The following is a 12873-nucleotide window of genomic DNA, read 5'->3' as shown; positions in this document are numbered from 1 at the left end:
TGGAAAGAAAGGCAAAATGTAATTTTCCTTGTTTAAATCAAGGCATATTAACACTTGTGTGGAAACACTTTCCATCAATTTTTTTCCCTCCCAACGCCTTGATTTCTGGTATTATTGGTGTATTAAGACCGAAAATTTAAAAAAAATCATTTATGTGAGCGTTTTAAATATATGAACATACTATGAAAATGGGTACATAATCTCACATTGTATCTACTTAATGCAAATAGCATAGCTGTTGGAAAAACAAAAGATTTGAGTAACTATTGCCTGCTGCTTAGTGGCCATTTCAGTTCCAATCCATCAGTGATTTTTTTTGAGTACCTACTGTGTAGAGCACCATACTAAGTACTTAAGTGCATTACTGTAGGGCTGGAGGACACATTCCTTGCCCTAAAGGAGTTTGCAGTCTAGAGGGGAAAACAAGCATGTAAGTAAATTACAGATGTGTACCTAAGTGCTCTAGGGAGCTTGGTGTGGCCAGGGAACATGTCTACCAACCGTGTTATATTATGCTCTCCAAGTGCTGAGTGCAGTGCTCTGCACACACAGTAAGGCAATAATAATAATAATAATTGTGGTATTTAAGTGCCTACTATGTGCCAGGCACTGTACTGAGCCTTGGGGTAAAGTAAATCGTGTTGGACACAGTCCCAATCCCACATGGGGCTCACCGACTTAATCCCCATTTTACAGTTGAGGTCATTGAGGCACAGAGAAGTTAAGTGACTTGCCCAAGATCACGCAGCAGACACGTGGCAGACCTGAGATTAGAACCCAGTTCCTTCTGACTCCCAGGTCCATGCTCTATCCACTAGGCCATGCTGCTTCTCGAATGATTGAGGAGGGGTGAATATCAAGTGCTTAAAGAGTACAGATACAAATCATTGGTGATGCAAAAGGAAGAGCAAGCAGGGGATATGAGGGATTAGTCAGGGAAGGTCTTTTGATGCAGTTGTGATTTTAGTTGGACTTTGAAGGTGGGGAGAATGATAATGACATATGACTGAATGTCTTATATTCATTCAGTCATTAATTGAGCACTTCCTGTTTGCAGAGCACTGTACCAAGCCCTTGGGAGAGTACAGTACATTAATAAACACATTCCCTGCCCACAATGACCTTCGGTTTAGTCTTATAAGAAAGTGGAGGGAATTCCAGGCCAGAGAGAAGGCAAGGGTTCAGTGGCAAGAAAGATTGAGGTGAGTAGGTTGGCGTTGTAGGAGCAAAGTGTGTGGGCTGGATTGAAGTAGTAGGAAATCAGAGAGGTAAGGTAGGAGGAGAGCTGATTGCCTTAAACTGATGGTAAGGAGTTCTAGCCACATTGTCATCAATGGAAGAGGAATTGGTAACTAGTTTTTATTATTATTATTATTCACGCCAATTAACTATGATGATGTAAAGTGGCATATATTGAGTCAAGGCAACAGATATTCTGCGCATGGTTTTAATTGTGCCACCATCTTTTCTAAACCTACATTGTGCCATAGCTGCAGAGAGAATATAGGCTTGGGTGGATAATTTGTCGGATCCAGGGTGGCGCTGACTTAGTTTTTTGTTGATGGCTCCGGGTTGAGCCAGTGCTCTGCCTAGTTGTCAGCTGATGTCCAGAGATATATTCTATCCTCACCCCCATCACCTGTTGCTGCCCTATCCTGACCCTGCCTAAAGTCTCCCTGGCCCACAGGGCAAGTTGGGCCAGGCTACAGAATGGCACCAGTTTGAACAGCTCAAGCTCTTCATTTTGGGTATCATTTGGCCTAGGGAGTGTAAACTCCTAGCAAATGTTTTCTAACCCCCAAACCACCTGAATATAAGATTTAGAACAGGTATGGGGCTACGATCCTTGGTGTGAGCTGGACTCAGCCACAGCTACTCAGAGTCAGTCAATCAGTGTTATTAAGTGTTTACTGTGTGCTGAATAATGACCTACACATTTGAGAAAGTAAAATACAACACTTGGTAGATGTGATTCCTGCCCCAAAGGAGCCTATGGTCTTCAGGAGGAAATGGACATTAAAATAGAAATAGGGGAAGTAATAGAGTATAAGAGTATTTACATAGGTATTGTTGGGCTGGGGTGAGCATCCCAGCGCCGAGTACAATGCCCCACGCATAGCAGTTGCTAAATAAATACCATAATTATTATCAAAATGCATAAGAGGAACATAGCCATTTGCATATTGATGCAGAGGGGAGGGCAGATAGGAAGTAAAGGGCTTAGTCTGGGAAGGCCTCTTGGAAGAGATCATCATCAGTATTTAATGAGTGCTTACTGTGTGCAGAGCACTATGCTAAGCACATGGTAGAGTACAATACAACAGAGTTAACCGACACTGCTAGGCAAGGTAGTGTGCGGGGGTGGGGAAGGAGAGAGTGAAAAAGCCTGAAATTCTGTCCATTAGGGCATTATAGGACAGCAGGAATCCTGGAGTGATTGGTGTCTACTAGTGCTTGATCCTCTCACTGAGAATTGCATCTGCACTGCCCCAGTCAGTTGAGTTTTTGGTGCTGATTTTAGGTTTATCCAGTGTACAGTTATAACTAAAATGGAAATATAAACTGGTAAATCCAAGTGGCAATAATGCCAGTTCCTGGGATTGATGTCAAACAGTGTAATCTTGTAATTTTGCTTTATAGAAGGAGATCACAGATGTAGGGAGTAAAAGAGAGAGAACAAGACTAAGGATGGAGATCGTGTCAACCCCTCCAATTATCTGGACAACCCAGAATTTTCTGGCTATCCTAGATGGATTTCTTTTGGCAGGAAATATTTGGAACAGCTGGGCCAAAGTGTATAGTTGAGCCTGGTTTTCCAGATAAATTTACATGTGTGTAGCCAGCTCAGCCATCTAAGGTTCATTTTTGTTTTACACCTCTTTCCCACCAGCTCAGCGAGTGAAAAAGAGGTGTAAGACAAAAATGAGCCTTTTACGTGGTACTGTGTGCATTTTTTTAAGGCAATGAACTGTTTAAAATAACACAACAAAAAAAACCCCTCAATTTTCCTGGGAAAAGTGGTTTTCTTTTTTTTTTTCAATATTGAAATTTAAATGGTCTCATCCCACCCTACAGTAAGGTTAATTTCAATTGTATATTTTTATGCTACACTGTAGGAAAAATAGTGTGAAAGAAGGTCTTTTTAAAGGTATACTTACAGTTTTGATACAGTCATTATCTCTATGGTTTTATTTAGCAGGAAACTCTGGCATGTTTATGTCTAAAACTGAACACCTCATTTTCCCAAACATCCATTCCTCCACCTAAATTTCCCGTCACAGTCAGCACCATCCACCCTGTCCCCAGAAGTTTGTAACCCTTGTATTATCTTTGACTTCTCCCTCACTTTCAACTCTCATATTCAATCTGTCCACTAAGTCTTGGTTTTGCCCTCCACAGCATTTCCTGGATCTGCCTTTCCTCTCTATTCCAAACAGCTGCCACCCTAGCGCCAGAGGTATTTTGTTTCATTTAGTTGTATTTGAGCACTTAACTGTGTGTAGAGCACTGTACTAAGTACTTGGGAGAGTACAATGCAACAATAAGCAAATTCCTTGTGTTTTTGGTACTTGTAAGGTGCTTACTATGTTCCAGACACGGTACTGTAGAAGATAATCAAGTTCAACATGGGGCTCACAGTCCAAGTTGGAGGGAGAAGGATTTAATTCTCATTTTACAGATGAAATAACTGAAGCTCAGAGAAATTAAGTGACTTGCCCAGCATCATACAGCAGACAGGTGGTGGATCTGGTTAGCTCGACTACTATATTAGCCTCTTTCCTGGTTTCCCTGTCTCCAGGCTTTCCCTTCTCTGAGCCATACTTCACTTTGTCAGGTCACTTTTCTTAAAATGTCAGTTTTGTGAATGTCCCTCCCTTCCTCAAAAGCCTCTAATAATAATAATCATGGTACTAAGTACTTACTATATGCCAGACCCTATACTACAAAGCACTGGGGTAAATACAAGGTAATCAGGTTAGACACAGTCCCTGTCCCACATGGGGCACACTCACAGTCTGAGTAGGGGGAGTATTTCACAGATGAGAAAATTGAAGCACAGAGTTAAGTGACTTGCCCAAGGTCACACAGCAAATAAGTGATAGAATTAGGATCTAGTTCCTCTGACTCCCAGACCCATGCTCTTTTCACTAGGCCACATTGCCTCCAATCATTACCCATATCTCTCTGTACCAAACAGAAACTCATAAGTGTCTTTAGAGCTCTCCATCTTCTCTATGCTCGCCCTCTTTGTTCCTCTCAAATTAACCTTCTCGCAGTACCTCATTCTCAACTTTTCCACTTCAGATCCGTTGCTCACATCTTCCCTCTCTTCCCCGTCAGATCTACCAAACCATGGTGTTCCTCATCTTCAAGGCTCCCCTGAAGTGCCATCTCCTTCTGTAGACATCCCCTGAATTTTCTCCTTCCCAGAGCACATCCTTCCAACAACTACCTCAGCATGTTTGCATTCATAATCACTGAATACAGATTGTGCACATATTGATTTCCACAGGCCAGGGCTCCCATAACATGAGGGTCATGTTCTTGTAAAACCTCAGTTACAGAAAAATGGCACTGAAGTACGCCCCCATTTTGACACCATGCACACGTGCACAAGCAGTTTCTTTGATTACATGGCACACTGAGCCCAAATGAGCTTGAGTTGCTGGAATGTTCACTAATTCCCTAATGGCGTTATATTAAAATGCATTTTGAAAACACACATTATGGAAGAACTGAGAGTACTATACTATTTAAAACATTTATTTAACTATCCATTATTTCCTTCTCTTTTTCCCCCTGTTGGCAACTTTATCAATCATTTAAGTCAGTGGTATTTATTGAGCACTTAATGTATGCAGAGACCTGTACTTAGCACCTGAAAAAGTACAATGCAACAAAATTGGTAGACATGTTCCCTGCCCATAAGGAGCTTACAGTTTGGAGAGGGAGACAGACATTAAAATAAACTATGGATATGTACATAAGTGCTGTGGGGTGAATATTAAGTGCTTAAAAAGTACAGATCCAAGTGCATAGACAATGCAGAAGAAAAAGGTAGTAGGGAAAATGAGGACTTAAGATGGAGGAAGGCCTCTTGGAGATGAGATTTTCATAAGGCTTTGAAGGTGGGGAGAGTTGATCTGTCATGTATAGATGGGAAGGGAGTTCCAGGCTTGAGGGAGGAAGGAAGTGGGCAAGAGGCCGGCAGCAAGGCAGATGAGATCGTGTTACAGTGAGCATGTTGGCATTAGAAGAACAAAGTCTGCAGGCTGGGTTGTAGTAGGAAATCAGCTGGTTAAGGTAGGAGGTGGGACAAACTGAGTGCTTTAAAGTCATTAGGAGTTTCTGATTGATGTGGAGGTGGATGGGCAAACCACTAAGAGGTTCTTGAGGATTGTGGTGATGTGGTAGACTGAATGATTATTTAGAAAAATTATCTGGGCAGTAGAGTGAAGTTTGGCCTGGAGTGCAGAGAGAAAGAGGCAGGATGGTCAGCAAGGAGTCTGATATAGTAGTCAGGGTGGGTATCATAAGTACTCGGTTCAGGATAGTAGATTGGAGAGGAAAGGGCAGATTTTAATGATGTTATGGAGGTATAACTGACAGGATTTGGTGATAGATTGAATATATGGGTTGAATGAGATAGGAATTGAAGAGAATGCCACGGTTATAGGCTTGGGAAACAGAGAGGAGAGCATTGTTGTCTATACTGATGGGGAAGTCAGGGTTTGGAAGGGAAACAAGGAGTTCTGTTTTGGATGTGTTAAGTTTGGGGCAATAGTGGGATATCCAAGTAGAGATGTCCTGAAGGCAGGAGGAAATGAAAGGCTGCAGAGGAGAGAGAGGTCAGGGCTGGAGAAGTTGATTTGGGAATCATTTATGCAGAGATTGTAGCTGAGGGCATGGGAATGAATGAGTTCTTCAAAGGAATGGGTGTAGATGGAAAATAGAAGGGGATCCAGAAGTGAGCCTTGAGGGACTCCCAGTCAGAGGTGAGAGATAGAGGAGGAGTTTGAGAGAGGTTGGGGAATGGCCAGAGAGAATTTTATTCCAAGTTACTCTATCCCATTAGATCATAAAACCCTTGAGGGCAGGGATGAGGTCTTCTTCCTCTTTCCCATTCTTACGAAGCTTCGTGCAGTGCTTTACACCCAGTTGGGACTCGGTAAATGATATTGATTAGTTGCTCAATTGACTAGACAGGGAATTAGAAAAGTGAAAGCAGAAGTGGGGTAGTGGATTTTAAAGTATCTTATCCAGTATGGACAGCAGTGATGAATCTCAAAAGTAAAAAGCAAATCTAGGCTCCATCAAGAGTTTCCCCAGTAACAACCCACTAGTAAGGAATGAAAATGAGACAGTTAACAAGCAACGGCCATGATCTTTGTTATTGGTGGTGTCCTGTTTTTGTTCTGTACCAGTCTTCTTTGTTGCCCCTTTCACCTGTCTCAAAGGTGGGTGGAGTGAATCAGAAACCTGAGTCACCCCAGGAAAGGACTCATGGAGAATGGCTTCTAGCAGATTTGAGGAGAAGAGCAGCATGAACAGTAGTTCAGAGGCAGAAAAAAACAAGTGAAGCAGTGTGACCTAGTGGAAAGAGCATGGACCAACAATTTTTCCTAATTCTGCAGTGGGCAAAGGTGTCCAAAAGTCATCAGTGATTTTTGGAGTAATGTATCAATGTTCTTGCCTTGAGTCCACTTTGTGAACTCTGATGTCACCATGTCCAGCTGGTTACCAGAAAGCAGTTTGGGTTTATAGCTCCTATTCTTGTCTGTCCTGATCCACTGCCCTCCTTTTAGCCTCAGGCCACTCTGTAGAATTCTGTCAGACAGACTTGCAACAGGGCATGGGGAGGAGAGAAGTATAGGCTTGCTGGCATCACCAGGCATGATCTTTCAATCAGAAGTAGTAATGTTATGTATTGACTGGGGAAAAAACTCTGTGCTTAGCCCTTTGGAAAAGTACAACAGAGAAGACACATTCTCTGCCCACAAGGAGTTTATTCTCTAATGGAGAAATCAGGTGGACTTGGTGTAATCAGAAGGGACAAATGAGGATTCCATCTCAGCAAGCGCAACACAGTATTTTTTGGACTTTTTTGTCCAAGTCTATGATTATAATGTGGTATACATTAAGGGCTTACTATGTGCCAACTATAGTACTGACTGCTGGGATAGATACAGTAGAGTCAAGTTGGATACAATCCCTGTCCCTCTGTGGGGTCACAGTCTGAGAGGAAGGGAAAACCATCAAAAGAATTAGTAGGAAATCCTGTTTTGTTAATTGTCCCTTAAGTTGGGAGAAAGAAACTCCCGTAGCTTGCCATTGAATTGGTCCTGCCGGCTATAAGAATTGTTTCAAAGAATATTAAAGGGGTCTACGTAGTAGACCACTATTCAATTGTCAAGATACATAATAAATTCTAATGAGGAAGATACTTTACTAGCTAGAGGCTTCCTTTCAGCAACTGGAGATATTAGGGTATAGTTTAGGAAAGACATGAGATAAGCAAGTCTTGCTGTGTTTCCAAGAATTATAAAAATGATCTATGTATTTTTTCCTTGTTTTAATGACTAACTCAAGCAAAAAGAGCATTCTTTCTATATCATGAGGTCTGATCCATTTTTTGGCAGATTCAAATCTTTCCAGATTTAAGGTGTTTTAGATGCATTATTTTAAAAAAACCCCTCATTTTCAATTTAAATTTAATCTCTATCTTTAGGTGTGGGTTAAATACAATTTTTTTAAAATGGTTGAAAGCTCCCAATCAGAAAATAGAAGTGATTTGGGTTTCGTTCATTCTCACTCTTTCTCATAGGCCTGATGATGTACTAAATTAGTCTGTTACATACATCTTGTCCTCCAGATCTCTCTGTTGTTTTATGTCTGTCACCAGTTTGCCATCAGGGCTTATTAACTGGTGTTCACATTTATCTAAGTAAATGGCATTATCATGTGAACATGCATCTCACAAAAAAGAACCAAAAAACCCTCTTCCGTTGATTGCTAGCTAACAGATTGAACCTAATGAAAGCTAACTCCATTTTGTGATCCATTATTTGATTCAAATAATACACAATTGGCTAGTGATGACTTACCCTTCTCTGTTTTGCCAGAAAGTAAAAATTTGTTGCTCTGTCCCTTATTATAAAATATATAATGTTCAAGCATTTAACCCCTTGGAACATATAATAAATTTTATGTAACAAAAGCAAAACAACTTTTTCTCTGACAAGACTCAAAAAAACAGAATATGTTTGAGCACCAACGTAACATTTAGTGGAGACGGTTTTTGATTTTTGACAATTCTGATGGCTAAAAGTAACTTCACAAGATATGTGAGCGTTCATTAGAAACTCTGAGAACTGTACATGATTATGAAGCATAAAAATGCACTTGTATGGCTTCCCAGCTACATATTTTTGTATATAGTTTCTTTAAAGCATGTCTTTTTTTATCAACATGATATTTAGAATTGGTATTTTCTGCACTCTGAATTTGGGGAATTAGGAAAAGAAATTTGTAGTGTTTACCAGGTCAGGGAATTTGGAGATCTTTGAACTTTTAAGACTTTGAAAACTTACATGACATAATCAAGAAGTGTGTGGAATGGAACCAGGTGCCCTTAAAGGTTCCTTTCAATTCTAATATTTCCAACACTTAGGGACAACTGAATAAATGACCTAGAACTGGTGGCATACTCTTTAACTCTTTAATACTCTTTAACAGTATTATTATCTACCTCTCTAAAGAATATCACTTCTCCTTCAGACATTGTACGCCCTTTTCCAAGCTTTTTGAATTAGGATAGGTTGCAGTAAAATAGAATGGTGTTTTTAGATGTTTTTCAGAGAAGCAGCATGGCCTAGTGGATTAAATCAAAGGCCCGGGAGGCAGAAGGACCTAGCTTCTGATCCCGGCTCTGCCATTTGTCTGATGTGTGACCTTGAGCAAGTCACTTAACTTCTCTGTGCCTCAGTTACATTATATGTAAAATGGGATTAAGACTGGGAGCCCCAAGTAGGACATGGACTGTGTATAACCTGATTTAACTTAGATCCATCCTAGCACTTAAACAACTGCCTGGAACATAGTAAACCCTTAACAAATACCTTTTTTAAAAAAAAAAAAAGCATTACCAACATTTAAGTTGGTTGGTACTCTAACATGGTAATTGCTAGAAGTGCTAAAGGGAATAACAGTTGTAGCAATGATGTGTAGAATTCATTATAGGTCCTTCAATCAAAAACATGGGAGATGGGAAAGGGAATGGAGAGTTGCTGGTCAATTGCTGGTCAACTTCCCTGCCTTCCATTTCTAGATTATCAGGTCATGTAGGCTAGCTGTAGAGAATTTCCTATTAAGATTGGCCAGATCATTTGGTACAGGCACATGGTTCTTCTCGAAAGGAGTCTGTCATGATGCCTTTATCTTTTGGGAAACCATCTGTGATCATCCTTCCTGAAGCTGCAGCTTCACATACCTGAAACCTTGTCTTTTGACAACTCTATAGAATATTACTGCTGCTCGTGTCGGTCGGCTTTTTAAAGTGGCTAACCTCTAGCCCCCTTGGCCCTAGCAAGAGACCTAGTTAAGCCCCTAAAATCTTTTCTTTGCTTCCTGTGTCCCTCAGACACCCTCCCTGGGAATAGCGATCTCCAAGGCGAGGACGAGCAGGAGCATTCGTGAGGCACATCAAGATTTCTCTGGACCAATTCCATAATGTCAGACTACATACAAATATGACCCTTACCAATTCCCCAGCTTGCTACGGGTCACAAATCTGATTGCTAGCACAGATGGCAGACAGTCAGATTGTGTGCGAGTGGGGTGAAGTTAAATTGAGTCTTTAGAAATCTCTTCCCACAGCACAAGTTGTGAAAAGAGTGCTAAAAGACAGACTTAAGTAATCAACGCTTCAGAGGGTCTCCTCCGCCTGAGCTTTTGCACAAGGTTGTAAGGTTTTTAAAATTAAAATGCTCTACATAGAGCATGTCTGTAAAATGTTGAAAATCTGCAGTGGTCCAAATTAAGGTTCTCCTGGTGGGCCCTCCTAGAACTGTTTCTTGTCCTTCCCATGGTCTGTGCATGCTTCAACTTAATTTAAGCCCAGCAGCAAAAGTGCACATTTGGGCCTCGAATGTTGCCCCTTCTGCTTAGTAGTTAATGTGGCCGTAACAACAGGTTCTGGAGAGAGAGAGAGAGTGTGTGTGAGTGTGTGTATCTCAGTTTCTCCCTGCCTCTGCAGATCTGAAGTAGTCCTTAACAAATCTCTGACTGGACTCTATTTTCACTACAGACATCTGTGTCTCACTGCAATTTCAAGAGTGAGGGGCTTCAAGATGACCTTTATTAGCTAACTGTAATCTTCGTGGCCACAGTGGTGTCAAAGGAAGTGGAATTTCTGATTAAGATTTCTCTTGACCTTAGACAGCGTGTTCCAACATTCCGGGGAAGACAGCATCAGAAGCCTGGAATGGTTCCATCAGATTGGCACTTTTCAGATATACCTTTTTCAGTACTTTCGGTTAAATAGATTGTCAGTTCCCTTGAAATGCATCAAGCTCTTACATTGTCAGATAGTGATTTTCCTGTCAACACATAGTAGTACCCTGATGCATTAGAGGTTTAAAGAGCATTTTAAATGCTACTTTATATTAGATGCTGTTAATGGTATTTACCGAGCTAAAAAAAAACAAGTCACCATAAGCAAAAATACTGATATTGAAAATAAGGTCGCCTTTCTACCCGTGCTTTATCTTGGGGAAAAGGCAGATATAGAGCTGTTCAGCTGAAATTATAAACGCAACAAAAGAACAGTGTCAGTGACTATATGTAAAAGACTCATCCTGTAGTTTAGTGAATTTGGGGGCATAGGCATTTTTTGGTGCAAAAGGAAAATCTTACTTCCTTTCCAAATCCCAAATCCCTTCTCTTTTTTTCCACAGCTCAATGTCAGTAGACTTGGGCTTCAACAGAGACTTCTCAAGGAGTCAATTCACATCATAGTGCACTAATGTAGAATAAACTTTCAGAAATCAAATGTCTTTGGGTAGCTCTGACTGTATTTTGTCTAAAATATGATTGTTTTCATTCTAGATATTACCTATCCTGTTACTGTTGCTTCCCCTACTTGTAATTTATTTAATGTCCATCTTCTCCACTGATTTGTGACTTCCTCTAAGGCAGAGATTATTTTTGCCAACTTTGTTGTACTCTCCCATGTACTTAATACAGTGCTCTGCACTTAGTAAGTGCTCAGAAAAAAATTATAATTGATTACCTACTAGAATATTTCTGTAAAATAAAAATATTCCTTCATATTGGGCTTGGGTCATATCCTATTGGTCTAAACAAGTGGGTTTGGGCTCCTTTTCTTTTATTTTCACCTTAATTTTGATCATTAATACTTAAATTCTACCAAGTCATGTACACATTTTTTTCTTATGCATTCCATTTCTATAGGGGGAAAAAGCAATTTAAATGGAATTTCTTTGATGCATATGGCTTGCAGTTCAGATGATTAAATGAATCCTGTGTATAGTAGTAGAAGTAGCATTTATTGATCACTTGGTGCAGTGTACTGTACTAGGTGCTGGAGAAATTCAGAATAAGGAACTTACACTCTATGGAGGAAACAGTTATGGCTTGATAGAATTCTACAGATGTACTATTTTTCCTCCTTTACTCTCTCCATTCCATTTCACTTTTCTCTTCCTTTCACTCTCCTCTTTTCCCTTTAGGTTCCTCAACTCTTAAGTTGGTCTTTCTGCAGTTTCTTCCTCTCTCCACTTACCTGTCTGTATTTATTCATCCTTCTTTGCCCCCTTATTCTCTCTGGCCCTTCGGATGAGCCTCAGTTCTTCTACACATGCCCTCGGTGTCTTGCTGTTCCCCTCTGCCTTTCTTTGCTGCTTGTATTCCTTTGTCCCTCTCTTCTTTTCAGCTGTGTTGTGGCCACTCTCCCTGTCCATCTTCTAATCCTAAATTTTAGTTGCTTTATACCCCTGCCCAGTCATCCTCTTTATTTTTTTTCTTTCCTTTTCCTCTTTCAAATCTGTACAGATGACTGCACGGATGACAGTGCGGTTTTTGTGTGGCACCAAACCTGCCCTCTCCTGTGGCCCTTGGATCTCAACCATGGTTGTGAATACTGTGGTTGCAAGGAGGGAAGAGGCAGGGTTTGAGAACTTCTTCTCTGACAGCGTATTGGCTTAGCTGTCTTTGGAACCACGAGAAGGGGTCTCTGGTCTAATCTTTAGTCACATACACAGAGGGCATGGTACATTGCTATCCTCTAGATTTTTCTACGCTAAAGTTGGCAACCAAGTTCAGAAACACTGAGCTTCAGTTCATGAACCTAAAATTACCAGTTAGCTATAGAATGTGGAGGTATGGGTTTCTATTCAGGTGGAGTCTAAACACACCACTTGTCCAAATCACTTTGCCTTTGGGATACTCCGAATCCTGCAAGTCCAGTCCCTAGGCGTGGACCCACCAGGCGGAGCTCAAGAACTTGATCTACTAGAGTTACTGGAAGAGAGCCCTGAGAGAAATCTATAGTCCCGTTATTTTGTTTAGAACTGTATGCAGAATCAAAACACACAGAAGTTTAATTTCAAATTACAGAAAGAGATAGAGGGGAAAGTTAAGGCTAATCTAAGGTTTCCCTTCCCCCCCACAGTACACAAATATCCAAAACTGTACAAACAAGTTGCTTAGGTAAACAAGATCCTAAAATGTCACACTCAGGCCCAGCAAGCACATAGCAAGATTTTCACAGAAGGCAGACAGCAGTTGCATCCAACAGAGCAGCAGAAGAGGGCGTAAAGGGCCAGAAGCAGTGAGTTAATCCCATTTAAGAGT

Source organism: Ornithorhynchus anatinus, chromosome 8 (genome assembly GCF_004115215.2).
Source record: "Ornithorhynchus anatinus isolate Pmale09 chromosome 8, mOrnAna1.pri.v4, whole genome shotgun sequence".
Classification (NCBI taxonomy): domain Eukaryota; kingdom Metazoa; phylum Chordata; class Mammalia; order Monotremata; family Ornithorhynchidae; genus Ornithorhynchus; species Ornithorhynchus anatinus.
The sequence above is the reverse complement of the archived record's forward strand: the minus strand, read 5'-3'. Positions refer to the sequence as shown.